Here is a 13,185-nt window from a genome sequence, read left to right as displayed (position 1 = left end):
ACTATCAATACTATCCATTTCTGGGACGTTTTCATCACCCCAAACTGGAACTCTATACCCATGAAAAGGCAACTCCCATACCTCCTCCCACCAGTCCCTAGTCACCATTATTCTGGTTTCTATCTCTATGGATTTGACTGATCTACATGCTTCAGGTAAGTAGAATAATACAGTAAGTGTCCTTTTCTAACTGGCTTGTTTCAGTTAGCCTAACTTTTTCAAGGCTCATGTATGTTCTAACATGTACCAGAATTCCATATGTTTTAAAGGCTGAAAAATATTCTAATGCACGCATATACCACATCGTGTTTATCCCTTTATCAACTGATAGACACTTGGGTTCTTTCACATTTTGGCTATTGTTAGTAATGCTGGTATGAGCATGGGGGTACGAATAACTGTTTGGGTCCTTCCTTTAAATTCTTTTGAGTATATACCCAGAAGGAGAATCGCTAGATGATATGGTAGTTCTAGTTTTAAACTTTATTTTTGAGAAACTACCATACTGGTTTCCTTAGCAGCTGCTCCATTTTTCATTCTGACCACTAGTGCACATGGGTTCTGATTTCTCCACAACTTCACCAACACTAATTTTGTAAACATTCTTTTTGTTTTTTAATAATAGGTAGCCTAATTAATGGCTGTAAAGTGGTATCCCGTCGTGGTTCTGGTATTTCCCTAATGATTAGTGATACTGAACATCCTCTGTGCTTATTTTGCCATGAGCGTATCTTCTTTGGAGAAATGTCTATTCACATTCTTTGCCCAATTTTTACATTGAGTTGTTTTTCTGTTGAGTTGTACAAGTTTTCTTTATATGTTCTAGATATATCTGAGTTAATTAGATATGGTATAACACAAGGATCTAAAATTTTTTGCATTGTTTTCAATGTCCAGTTTTCCCACAATCATTTTTTTGAAAAGACTTTTCTTTCCCACTGAATCCATTTGACACCCTCATAAAAATCACTTGACTGTATATGTGAGGGTTTGTGAACTGTTAATCCCATTTATTGTTCTGTATACCTGTCTTCATGCCACCACCACAGTGTTTCTACAACTGTAGCTTTGCATTAAGTTTTGAAATCAGGAAGGGTAAGATCAACTTTTTTTTTTTTTCAGATTGTTTTGGCTATTCAAGGTCCTTTGCAACTCCATATGAATTTTATGATAAATTTTTCTACATCCGCAAAAAAAGTCAATGTTTAATATGATTGCTCTGAATCTGTAGATCATTTTGAGTAGTACTGACATTTTAACAATTTAAGTTTTCTAGTCAATGAACATGGGATGCCTTTCTACTTACAGGCATACCTTATTACAGATAGTGCTTTTTTTTTTTTTTTTAACAAACGAAAAGTCTGTAGTAACTCTGCATCAAGCAAGTCTATTCGTGTCATTTCTCAACAGGATTTGTTTACTTCATGTCTCCATGTCACGTTTTCAAATGTTTTCATGATTATATCAAAAGTGCTGCAATCCCATGATAAAACTTTAATGAATGAGGAGTTGTTTCTATTAATGGTTTCTTAAGACGGAATCTATTCCTGCTAAAGATGCTGTCATGACTGTTGACATTACAACAAAGGATTTAGAATATTACATAAACTTTGTTGATAAAGCAGCAGTAGAGTTTGAGAGGAATCATTTCAGTTTTGAAAGAAGTTCTGTTGTGTATAAAATGCTTTGAAACAGCATCACATGCTACAGAGAAATAGCTCATGAAAGGAAGTGTCAGTCAAGGAGGCAGACACCATTGTTGGCTCCTTTTAAGAAATTGCCACAGCTGCCTGAACCTTCCGCAACCACCACCATGATCAGTCATCAGTCAGCAATCATCAACATCGAGGCAAGACCCTCCACCAGCACAAAGATTAAGACTCACTGAAAGCTCGGGTGATGATTAACGTTGTTTAGCAATATTTTTAAATTAAGGTATATACATTGGTTTGTTAGAAATAATGCTATTGCATACTTAAGAGACTACAATATAGTGTAATCATAAATTTTATATGCACTGGGAAAGAAAAAAATTCATTCAACTTACTTTTTTGCAGCGGTCTGGAACCAAACCTGCACTATCTCTGAGGTGTGCCTGTATTGGTTTCTTCTGTAATTTCTTCCAGCAATGTTTGTAGTTTTCAGTGTGCATATCTGTTACCTCCTTGGTTAATTTTGTTTTCATGTATTTTATTCTGTTAACCCGTTGGAGCCAATGTGGATTGAAAGATATAAAGAAGAAAAAAACCTGTCTTCTTCTCCATTAACACGTGGCCTCAGTACTCCTTAAATGAGGGAAAATGGCCCTTTAATGCATTCTTAAACTTCAATACCCCATCTCTGCTAAGATCCTGTACATACTTCCCTCTTCTTCCTGAATTACTGTCTCATCTTTGTTTCTTTTCAAGATGTGAAGTATATCTTAAGAGGATTGGACAAATGTGGCCTGACTCTTGTATGGGGGATTTTTCTCCCTCATTCATTTCCCAGGTTAATGGTTATGATAATGGGGGCCAATTGTCTGGTTAGTGTAGCATGGGATGGGGACTTGAGGGAATCTTCCCAAGCAGCTGCCCAAACTCCTTTGTTTCAGGGCGGTTCCTTGTCTTCCCCTGCCCAACATGGACTGCCTATTTTCACTTTTTGCTGGTGAAAAGAAAACGTGTATCTGTTCATCTGTCTGAGCTGACCAGCTTTAGGATTGGGAAGCTTCTTTCTCTGCCCTCTGGGCTCTTATCTGCCTCCGGCCTTGCTGGTGGAGCCTCGCCTCTTTTGCCTTCCCCTTGTCCATTCTGTTTCTGCACCGCTGTGGGTGTGGCTTGCATAATCCACTCCTATACCACCCTCTGTGCCTCCAGTGCCACTGGCTCCTGGTCCTCCTAACCTCGCTTTCAAGGAGCGACTAGCACTCCAAGCTCTTGGGCCACACCTTTATGAGATTCAAACTCGAGCACCTCCTTAATCAACGGGGTGTCCAGGGACTCCTCCCTGGACTTCAACCACCCACTTCAGATTTTCCCACAAGTGCCCCAGGGAAAAGTTGACAGTGAAGAACTGACTTTTAAGTGGACATAGGTGCATCATATTCTGTATTCAAACTAATTTAAGTGTGTTAGTTTAAGATACACATCTTTAGAGTTAGCAGCATTAAATATAAAACTTTAATTCTACCAAGGTTTACTGAAAGCCAAATAAGCGTGTGTTATTTCTGTTGCAATTTTTCAGCAAAAAATATGACTTCATATGAAGGTTAACTTTTTCTGTCTCAAAGGTTTCATGGGTTATTGTTAAAAAACAAGTAGAATGAATAAATAAAAAGTTTCAGAGCTTTCAAAATATTTGGTAATCTAAAACTTTCAACTTTTACTAAGTTAGATGATAAACTGGATTGAATTCACTGGATATATAAGTCTTCTCCAAATAAGATAAAATACTGAAGCTTTGATTACTGATGTAGGTTTGTGTTTTTGGTATCTCATTGCACACAAACTCAGGATTCTTGGGTCTGTTGGTAAACGTGCCCTGTGTTTTGCTGTAAGACTGTACTATGGAAAAGCATGTTTTTAGGAATTGCAAATTGTATTTATAAAGTTCAAATATAGAGAATTCTGGTGTGTAACAGTTCACAACTGGTTACTGATTTTGGAGACAAAGGCATAAAAAATTAAATTTCCTTACTACTACAACCCATTGACAAGTTACTCTTGTAACCTCTTCCACTTACTCTCTCTCTCTCTAAAAACAAACAAAAAAACCCAAAACAAACAAATAAAAAAACCCACTTCCTTTGGAAACTTCCTTTATCTTTACCCCCCAAGATATATGATGATGGCAAACATCCCTCAAGCATATGACCCACTGATACACATCTGAAGGGTTTAATGACTGAGGTTTTACTAAACAGTAATGAATGACGTTTTCTTTTTTAAAAATCTTTTTAAAGTTTATTTATTTATTTTGAGAGAGAGAGAGAGAGCAAGCAGGGAGCAGTAGAGGGGCAGAGAGGGAGACAGAGAATCCCAACAGGTTCCATGCTGTCAGCCCAGAGCCTGATGTAGCTGGAACTCACAAATCATGAGATCATGACCTGAGCTGAAACCAAGAGTTGGATGCTTAATTGACTGAGCCCCACAGGCACCCCATTAAATGACATTTTCTTAACAGCTAGCCACCTCAAGGTCCTGGAAACCTTGTTTCCAAAATTTCTTAGAGACTTAAGCTATCCCTAACCCCCTCCCAATGTGGAAGTATATAATCAGTCACTCCTCACGACTCCAATGCAGGTCTTTCTGTCCAGGGGACCTATCCCCATGTTTTAATAAAACCACCTTTTCACACCTAAAACATCTCAAGAATTCTCTCTTGACCATTTGCTCTGAACCCCAACATTTCCATGTCAATCACTGCTTGCTTTTCACTGGATCAAAGTTCTGATAAATATGGTTAGGACACTTGGGGGTGATGGGAGAAGCAAAACAGTGTGCAGGAAAGGAGGAGGTATATGAGAAAGATAAAAGGAATCGAAATATATTTTGCTGAGGAAAAAAGAAAGTAATTTTCTCCTAAAATAAGATTATTTAGAGAGAAAAGGCTTAGGACAAAATCTGAATGAAAAAGAAAATTGTGCAAGGTTTGTGAAGGGCAGTCTTTGCAAAAGAATTTGATGTGTGGTCAAGAGAAAAGTTCAAATGAATGGACTTTAAAAGTACACTGGTGTAAGATTGACATTCTGCTATTCTCTTTATTAAAAAGACAAAGTTTTCTTGATTTGTGGGTCTGTTCTTAATAGGAATTATAGACAAAGTTTTTTTTTTTTTTTTATCTTCCCAGAAAAACAAGGTTTCTATGTTTTGTCTTCCTCATCTTTGATTACTTATGATAGTGAAAACTTCCTCAATATAGGGCACCTGGGAGACTCATTTGGTTGAGCATCCAACTTTTGATTTTGGCTCAGGTCATGTTCTTGGTGCTGTGGGATTGAGCTCTGCATCACGCTCCATGCTCAGCATGGAGATTCTTTCTCTCCCTCTCCCCTACTCACATCCTCTCTCTACAATAAAAAAATAAAATAAAAATAAAAACAACAACAACAAAACTTTGTCAGTATCAAAGAAGCTATGTTTTTATATATAATTTCCTGTAAAATTCCTTATTGCTCCCTTGCTTAAATGTAAATACTAGTTTTATAATGATCTGTCATCCTACTTAGGTATGAGCTTTAAATTTTTCTGAGGTTTTTGACAAGCTTCATGACATTTGAGTTGTAAATGAAGTCTTTTTGATTAATTAGGCTGGTTTATTTGGTATGTGAAGTTATTTGGGAAGCACTGTCAAGGGAATAATAAGCCTTAGGTTGTATTGTTTGGATAAATGCTATAACTGTTCCAGGAATTATATGTAATTTCTAAAGTTTTAATATGTTTTGGTATAAGGCCCTCACTTGGTATTCTGATTAGTCAAGTGTTATAGAAATAACTGGATTTCCTTGTCAGCTCTATTGTAATGAACTCTTTCTTTAACCATGTTCATTTTTGAGTCTTTTGTCATTTATAGTTATTCTCTAGAAAAATGTATTTAATCTTCAGGAAGACTCATTAAAATGACTTTTGACAAATACAGGTTTTTGGTTTTATTTTGTTTTTGAGAGAGAGAGAGAGAGAGGCAGAGCACAAGTGGGTGAAGAGCAGAGGGAGAGAGAATCTTAAACAGTCTCCATGCCTCGTGTGGAGCCTAGTGAGGAGCTTGATCTTATGAACATGAGATCATGACCTGAGCCAAAACAGAGTCGGATGCTTAACCAACTGAGCCAACCAGTTGCCCCCAAGTGTAGGTTTTTGGTATCTTTAAAATCACAAAACTGAAATGGGTAAGAATTTCCAGAACTAATGGAAAAAGCTGTATTCAAACCGGACAAGAATTAGTAACATGGGACTAAATGAATTGAGAAAGATGATTATAGTATTTGTGACCCCTGTTTGAAACACTGTTGCTTCTCTAATGTTTGTTCTTCCAGATCAAGGTTACTTCCTCTTAAGATACCCATGATATACAAAAATATTATAAATATTCCTTTGTGAACAAATTGAAGCATTTAACTTTTCTCCCTACCTGAACCCTCTGAAACTCAGAAACTGTCAGTGAATATTCGTTCTTCTGTGGCAATTATAATCATTTGCATAAGTTTAATGAGAATCTGTTCTCCTTGTAACAGGAAACCACTGGAAACATCAGTTATATTACCAAAGCTTTGACTGGAATGTCATGTTTGACAGACATGCATAGACTCAGATATGACCATACAGTTTTAAGGAACTACGGCTGACTTTATGAAGCACGGAGTCAATAAAGCACCTTTGGAAATGTTGGCATGATACCTTGCTTATTACAGAGTTCCCAGCAGCCTTACCACGTGAGTAAAGAATGTCACTTCCTGGCAGGTGCAGGAACCTCAGGATATTGTGGGGCCCTTGGCAAGAGGAATTTTCCCAAATCTACAGGCACTGAAGTCAACTCTGATGACTTGGCATGGCCTCTGACCTCAAGAGGTGATTAAAAGTTCAATCTAGATTCCTTTATAAAAAGTTCCAGCAAGGCATATTTTAATAGATATATGATGATCAATCATTATTCCTGATGAGTGTATCTAAATGATTATGCCAAGTTTAGTAAAACTGGACTTATCTTACATACAAAGTAGTCTTTATTTGGCTGGCTATCTTTGATAAAAATGATGGTGATTATATAGAGAAAATATGCTTCCATAACACATCTTTGTAGTTATTAGATTTTAATACTATTTACTGTAAAGTGCACTAGAATATGAATTCTTCTGGGTTTCTGAAATATCTGGCTATGGCTCTCCAAACTAAAGTTTCCAGTATTTCTTCAGTATCATAATTTAAAGTCATTAAAAACTAAAGTTTCCCTTTTCCCTGAAGCCCTGAATATTGATGCTGCACAATTTGGGGTGGACTTCAGAGAAATGGGCACAAAGCTTGTGTATGGAGAATCTTCGTGCTTGTTGCTCTATGGGTCATTCAAAAGGATCACCAGAGACATTTGAATTACAAACCAAAAGTCATCTGATTCCTGCTGCCTGATCCCACTCCATCTGAGGATGCTTCAATTCTGACACCTAAAAATCTTCTCATTGGTAGCACTGGAGACTGGGACACTAAGTTTGTAATTTTCTACAACCATTAACTGAAAATTTTCTTTTGTTTCCATAGAAGTTCCACTTATTAATTACCGAATTGCTTGCCAAATAAAACAGAGTCTATATGATGGCTAACACCACCTGCTACACAATTAAGGCCTTAAGTGACTCTCAAAATAGCATTATGTTATGAAACATTGAAATAACTCAAATGCGTAAAGCAAAATTGAACAGTCTGAGATGTCTTATTAAAAAAAATTTTTTTTTAATGTTTTTATTTATTTTAGAGACGGAGAGAGACAGAGCATGAGCAGGGGAGGGGTAGAGAGGAAGGAGATACAGAATCCAAAGCAGGATCCAGGCTCTGAGCTGTCAGCACACAGCCCGACACGGGGCTCAAACTCACAGACCATGAGATCGTGACCTGAGCCGAAGTCGGACGCTTAACCGACTGAGCCACCCAGGTGCCCCACAGAAGAGGTTTTTCTTTTTTCTTTTTTTGTTATTTTGATAGAAAGTGAGTGAGTGGAAGAGGGGCAGAGAGAGAGAGAGGGACAGAGGATCTGAAGCAGGTTCTGTGCTGACAGCAGAGAGCACAATGTGGTACAAGAACTCACAAACCCTGAGATCATGACCTGAGGTGAAGTTAGATGCTCAACAGACTGAGCCACCTAGGCGCCCCTTGAATGGTCTGAGATGTCTTAAGAGCAGCAGGAGGAACATGCTTCATTATTAAAACAGAATGTTCTGTATGTTGCAGATTATCACAAAAATGTAAACACGACTGCTAAAAGATACAGATTGGTGTTTTAAATGACCTCGCTCTGTAAACTCCTGGACTGGAAGAGGATTTTGGACAAGTATCAGGTCTTTTTATTGGGCTTCTTTTTCTCATATTAATCTTATTTTGTTGTGTTTTCTGATGTTTCTCTGCCTGGTGCCAAGACTCCTTCACTGCCACAACTGCCGGCTGACAGATGATCCTTTCTACTCAAGGAAATTCATATATATTGTCTACCTTGTACTGGGCTGCCTCTGCCTTTGGTTACTCCAGTATATAAATTCCCCAACTGACCAATGTCCACCCATAGGTAGAGACATCCCTATGCCCCTATTCAGTAGGAAGAAGATATAGAAGAGAAGACTTTCCACCCTCAGCAATCTTAAAGATTTAAAGGTCAGGGGGAAAATGATGAGGAGAACAAAGGCAAGAGAAATGTAGATAAAATTAAATTTCCTTAAAACTTGCAGCTCATTGATAAGTCCCTGAGATATGCAGCGTGTGACATCCCTCAAGGAACTCACAACTGCCTTAATGTTAATGCTTTACTAGAGACTAAAAGCAACCTCAGCTTGACAATAGCCAGGCCTCCAGGATCCTTTAAATTTTCTTTAACATAAGGAAATCCCTTTGGAGACTTCTGTAATCTCTAACCAACTCCCCATCCCCAGCTTAAAAATATATTATCAGTTACGTTTCACAATCACAGAGTGGCTCTTTCTGCCACTGAGTGGTCCTGTTCCTGGGCTATAATATAAAACACATTTTTGCACTGTAAAATGTCTCAAGAATTCTTTGTTGACCCTTGTGCTCAATGACCCCACATCAGTTATACTATTTACTTATTGTTTGTATGGTTACTGTTTGGTTTTCACAATGCAGTGGAAGCTCCATCATACAGACTTTTTCTTGCTCTGCATCCTAACACTAATCCCTAGCACAATGCAGGGATGTTCTCATTAGGACACATAAACCAACAACAACAAAATGTGATCACTTTCTATTCTCAAGAGAACGGGCAGGACAAAATATTCACTTATTCTTTGGCCAGCCCTGCACAAGTAAGCCAAAGGATACTGGATGTCTGTTGAAATGGGAGAGAGGGCTACAGAGAAGGAACATGGGAGAAAACCAAACACAGACAGCTGTACTGACCCTGAAGTTGGAACTCAATTTTCATTTCCTTTTGACACTGATGTATCTACATTAGGGCACATGCTGGGCCTAGCCTAGGATCCTAAACTTCCCCCTGAGGGATTTGGAGATTTTTTTTCTCCCTCTTGATTCATTCCACTATGGATGCTTATTATCACATGTTAACTTTCTAGGCTGCTGATAAAGCTACACTTCAAATCTGAACAATGGAGGTAAGCCTGTCTTAGCCCTCATTTGAAACAGTCAAATCCTTTCTCTTCTTCTCAATATAGTACATTTCCTGAGGGCTACGTTCCAGTTAAATAAAGACCAACTCCCAAGCTCTTTCTACTACCTATTTTCAACCTTTGCAGCCCCGTGCTGCCCTCAAATTCTGGGATTACCTCAAGCAGCTGCACAACCCACAGGGTGGGAAGACTCTTGCTCTCTTTCAGGCTAAACTTGAGGACAAAGTTTTGATTTCTTTGACAACCTGGATTTATTTTTAGAGATATTAGAATGACTCACCTCTCCTGACATTTGTTTCTATAAAAACTAACTTCAAAATGTCACACTTCCAACTCTGTACAAAGGGCAAGAGAAAAGCTGCAAAAGCAATTGAACTTGAAGAGGACTCCACTTGAGACTTGCTTTCATCCTGCCTTGTCTGCTCTCCCTTCCCTTCTCTTCTGAGATTGATGTGCCTCTCCTGACCACCCTCACAGAGCCACATCCTGCAGGTGTGTGTTTGTGTGAGTGACCAAACAATGGACCTCTAGGACCAGGAAGGCACTAACACAAGCCAAAATAAAAGTGAGCCCTTGTTTGCATCACTGCCTCTGCACATGGATTGCTGACTCCAATATTATTAACAGAGTATACAGATGGCTCACAGAAATATTAAAAATAATTGAAGGACGTACAACACAGAACATTGTTCCTGATACAATATTCAGTACCTTGCACCTCCCTTTTGTTTTATTTAAATTTCTCAAGGGAAGTCGACAGACTTAAAGCAAAGAGGATAACAAAGAGTATGAGGCAACTGATAAGTATGTCATGAAAGATTTCCATATGAAGTAGAAAAAGAAAAAGGCTCCAAAGTGAATAGATAAAAAAAGATAGGGAGAAACGGACAAAAATGCAATCATATTTCCCAATCCAAAGCTTATTGTGGAGCTGGAATTATAAAGATTTTCTTTGGCCAAAATTTTTAATTTCTACCTGTTACTTCTAGAATGAAAAAACAAAGTACAGCAAACTTTAAAAAAAATGCAGTTTTCACAGTGTTCTCTAAGTGAATATGTGTGTCTACACTTAAAATGTATTTACTTGTAATGTTTGTGAATTCCTGGATCGGTTACACTAAAGGATTCATGTTGGCCATAAGCAAAGGCTAGAAACAGAAATCTACTCTGGCTTAGGATACCAAAAAGATATTATAGGAACCAGTTGAGAGAGCAACAGAATGGATTCTGGCTGCCAGACAGATGCAGTACAAGTCTGAAACTGCTGAGAAAGGTCTTCTCATATATCCAAATTAACTAGAGAGTAAGAGGAATAACTCAACCTGGGAATCGTGACCATACTAAGCAGCAAATAGATGTGAAATATTTGCCAAGCATTTATCATACACTAAATGTCCATACCTAAATTATATGAGGAAAACACAACAGATTTAACAAAGTGTGCCAGTTTTTAAGGCATGCACAATCTAAAAATATTACAGATACCCACCCTTCAAGACTTGAAAGATGTGAGGCCATTGTACATGCAAAAGAATCTTATGTAAGGGGAAACCAGGGGGAATTTTAGAAAACCCAAGATGACAGGGAGACTATTACTGAATCCTGAGGACAAATAAGAGAAGAAGTAGTATTAGAAATGGGAAAATCAGTCTAGTTGGTTAAAGATGGATAGCATTACATTTTGAAATAAGCTACATTTCAATGTATTTAATGTTTCCAAAGCTATTCATAAATTCTCAATATTGTATGACGAATGAATGAATAAGCAAATGAGAAAAACAGTAAGTATATTGTGAAGTGTACTGTGTACATTTAAAGATGGTGAGGGTTGAAAACTTGTGTGCAGCCTGCCTCTCCGACAATTTACTTATTCCCAGCAGGGTCATGCCATGAGTATTAAAGACTAAGATTCTATCTTACACTTAGGATGAGGAATTTCTCAAGTCCCTGTTTTCCAGCATCTGATTCAAAAGGTGTTTTTTCAGATCTCCTTTGTTCTTCATCTTAATCCCCCCCAACCACCACCCGTTCCTGTTCTTTGTCTATGCCTGTTTGATTTGTTGACTCATTTTTAGGTTGTGTCTAGCCTAAAATGCTTTAGACATTGTCTTCACTCTCCCATCACCTGTCATGGTGCAGAAATTGGGTAGGGGCAATGCCACCACTGTTCTTGTACCCAGGCTTCCAGGACCCAGCCCTGACAGTCTTATCTGGAAAAAGGTTTGCTGAATTGGCTAGGATTCCACTCTACTGAGGTTATGTTGAGTCAGTTAGAAGGCTGGATTCCAGTTATGGTGACTCCATTAATTAATTCTGGATTCTAGAATTCAGCTGTGAACAAGACAGATATAGTCTCTGCTCTCATGGAACTTACATTCCAATGAAGGAGAAAATGATAGTAAGTTTGAAGAGGCATGAAAGAAATCATTAAAGGGTGGTAAGGTTCAGCAGTGCTATGATCCCACTTCTGTGTTAAGAGATTACTTGCTTCTGTGCACAGGAGATGTGTTGAGGGGGCCAGGAGTAGACCGTAGATGGTCAGTTAAGTGACATGAAAGTGGACTAAAGTAGAAAACACAGTAGTTGGGACAGAGAGTGGAAATGGGCAGATATGAGTGTACTAAATATGTATTTTGGAAAGTAAGTTTGACAGGACTTGTTATTGCAATGGAATTGGGTGACAGGAAGTAAGAGCAAGGATTCTGGGAAATCAGTGGAGTCTCGGGCTTTACTGGCTTGGTATTTGACTCACAGCAGCAAGGGAAGACTGACTTAAATATTCATATTACAACCAGTCAGTTTCCACTCAGCAAATTTTTCAGTGTAAATCTTTGCCCTAATAGAAGTAAGCCAAACTCACATCTCTGTCGTTTGGCAGTACTTAGACTAGAAGTTGGTCCAAAACTGTGAACATACAGTGCCCAGATTCAAGACCATCTGTTGGGTGGGATACAGCTCATTCAGAAGCAGATCATCTAGATTTAGTAGTGGCCAGATGCCAAACAAAGATGAGACAATTATAAACCAAAGGAAGCAGTTGGTGTTTCCCTGCAAGAGGTGAGTTTTGAAGAAAGGTCATAGCGAATCCTATTCTTTGAATTGTGTCCTCTAGTGGCTTAAAAAAAAAAGTAAACGATTGTAGGAAGCTCTTTGAAATAGCAGGGTGAATGACATCTGTCTTGGTCTATGAAAGCATTTGGCCACCTGGTTGACTTTTTACTTAAAAGGCAATTATCTCCAGGTCAGTATTTCTGCTGAAAGATCATGACCAAATTTACAGATGTCAGTAGATGGACCTCCATATTGGATTTCCATCCTCTGGGCTGTAAAAGGGCTACAGAAAAATTACCTTGTGTACCCAGGGGATGCTGCATTTGTCATGCAGTCCCCAAATATTAAATAGCTAAGGGAAGTTCTCTTCAGCTCACTTAGTCTATGCTGTCAAAGCTATACATGATTTCTTTACTTGTCTCCCCAGAAGTTCCAAAGAATACAGAGGAGATAGGAGAAAATTTACTCTCCTCCAGTTCAAGGGTCCCATTATACGAGTGGTCTACTTTTTTTAAAAAATTATTTTGACAGAATTCAAGAAAGAAAATCAGGCAGAAAGACAGTGATGCAAGTATTATGGTGATCATAGTTGAGAAATATTGCTTTGTTTTTTTTTAATGATTATTGATTTTGAGACGGGGGGGTAGGGAGGGAGAGAGAGAAAGGGGGAGAAAATCCTAAGCAGGCTCTGCACTCAGTGCAGAGCCCAACATGGGGCTCAATCCCATGACTGCGAGATAATGACCTGAGCTGAAATCAAGAATTGGATGCTTAACTGACTGAGCCACCCAGGCACCCCAGAGACCACTTTGAAG

General features: G+C 38.4%; 1 protein-coding gene and 1 long non-coding RNA gene across 10 annotated transcripts in view; one reads left to right on the top strand and one right to left on the bottom strand.

Annotated features, from left to right (window-relative positions):
- Window positions 1-9,793, top strand: part of LOC132675220 (guanylate cyclase soluble subunit alpha-2-like) — a 239,115-nt gene extending 229,322 nt beyond the window's left edge. For 5 of the 9 annotated variants that reach the window (XR_014135330.1, XR_014135327.1, XR_013549994.2 and 2 more), the window contains 5 exons: window positions 1,411-1,935; window positions 6,212-6,409; window positions 7,917-8,023; window positions 9,266-9,304; window positions 9,665-9,749. The gene's annotated coding sequence lies outside the window, so the exon portion shown is untranslated. Of the gene's footprint in view, window positions 1-1,410; window positions 1,936-6,211; window positions 6,410-7,916; window positions 8,024-9,265; window positions 9,305-9,664 lie in introns of all 9 variants that reach the window. The other 4 variants (XM_081790403.1, XM_081790404.1, XR_014135329.1 and 1 more) reach the window with 4 other exon arrangements.
- Window positions 1-13,185, bottom strand: part of LOC132660804 (uncharacterized) — a 205,194-nt gene that overhangs the window by 45,088 nt on the left and 146,921 nt on the right. The window lies entirely within an intron of this gene.

The sequence above is a fragment of the Panthera onca genome, chromosome D1 (assembly GCF_046562875.1).
Source record: "Panthera onca isolate mPanOnc1 chromosome D1, mPanOnc1 haplotype 2, whole genome shotgun sequence".
NCBI classification, from domain to species: Eukaryota; Metazoa; Chordata; class Mammalia; order Carnivora; family Felidae; genus Panthera; species Panthera onca.
The sequence above is the reverse complement of the archived record's forward strand: the minus strand, read 5'-3'. Positions and strand labels throughout refer to the sequence as shown.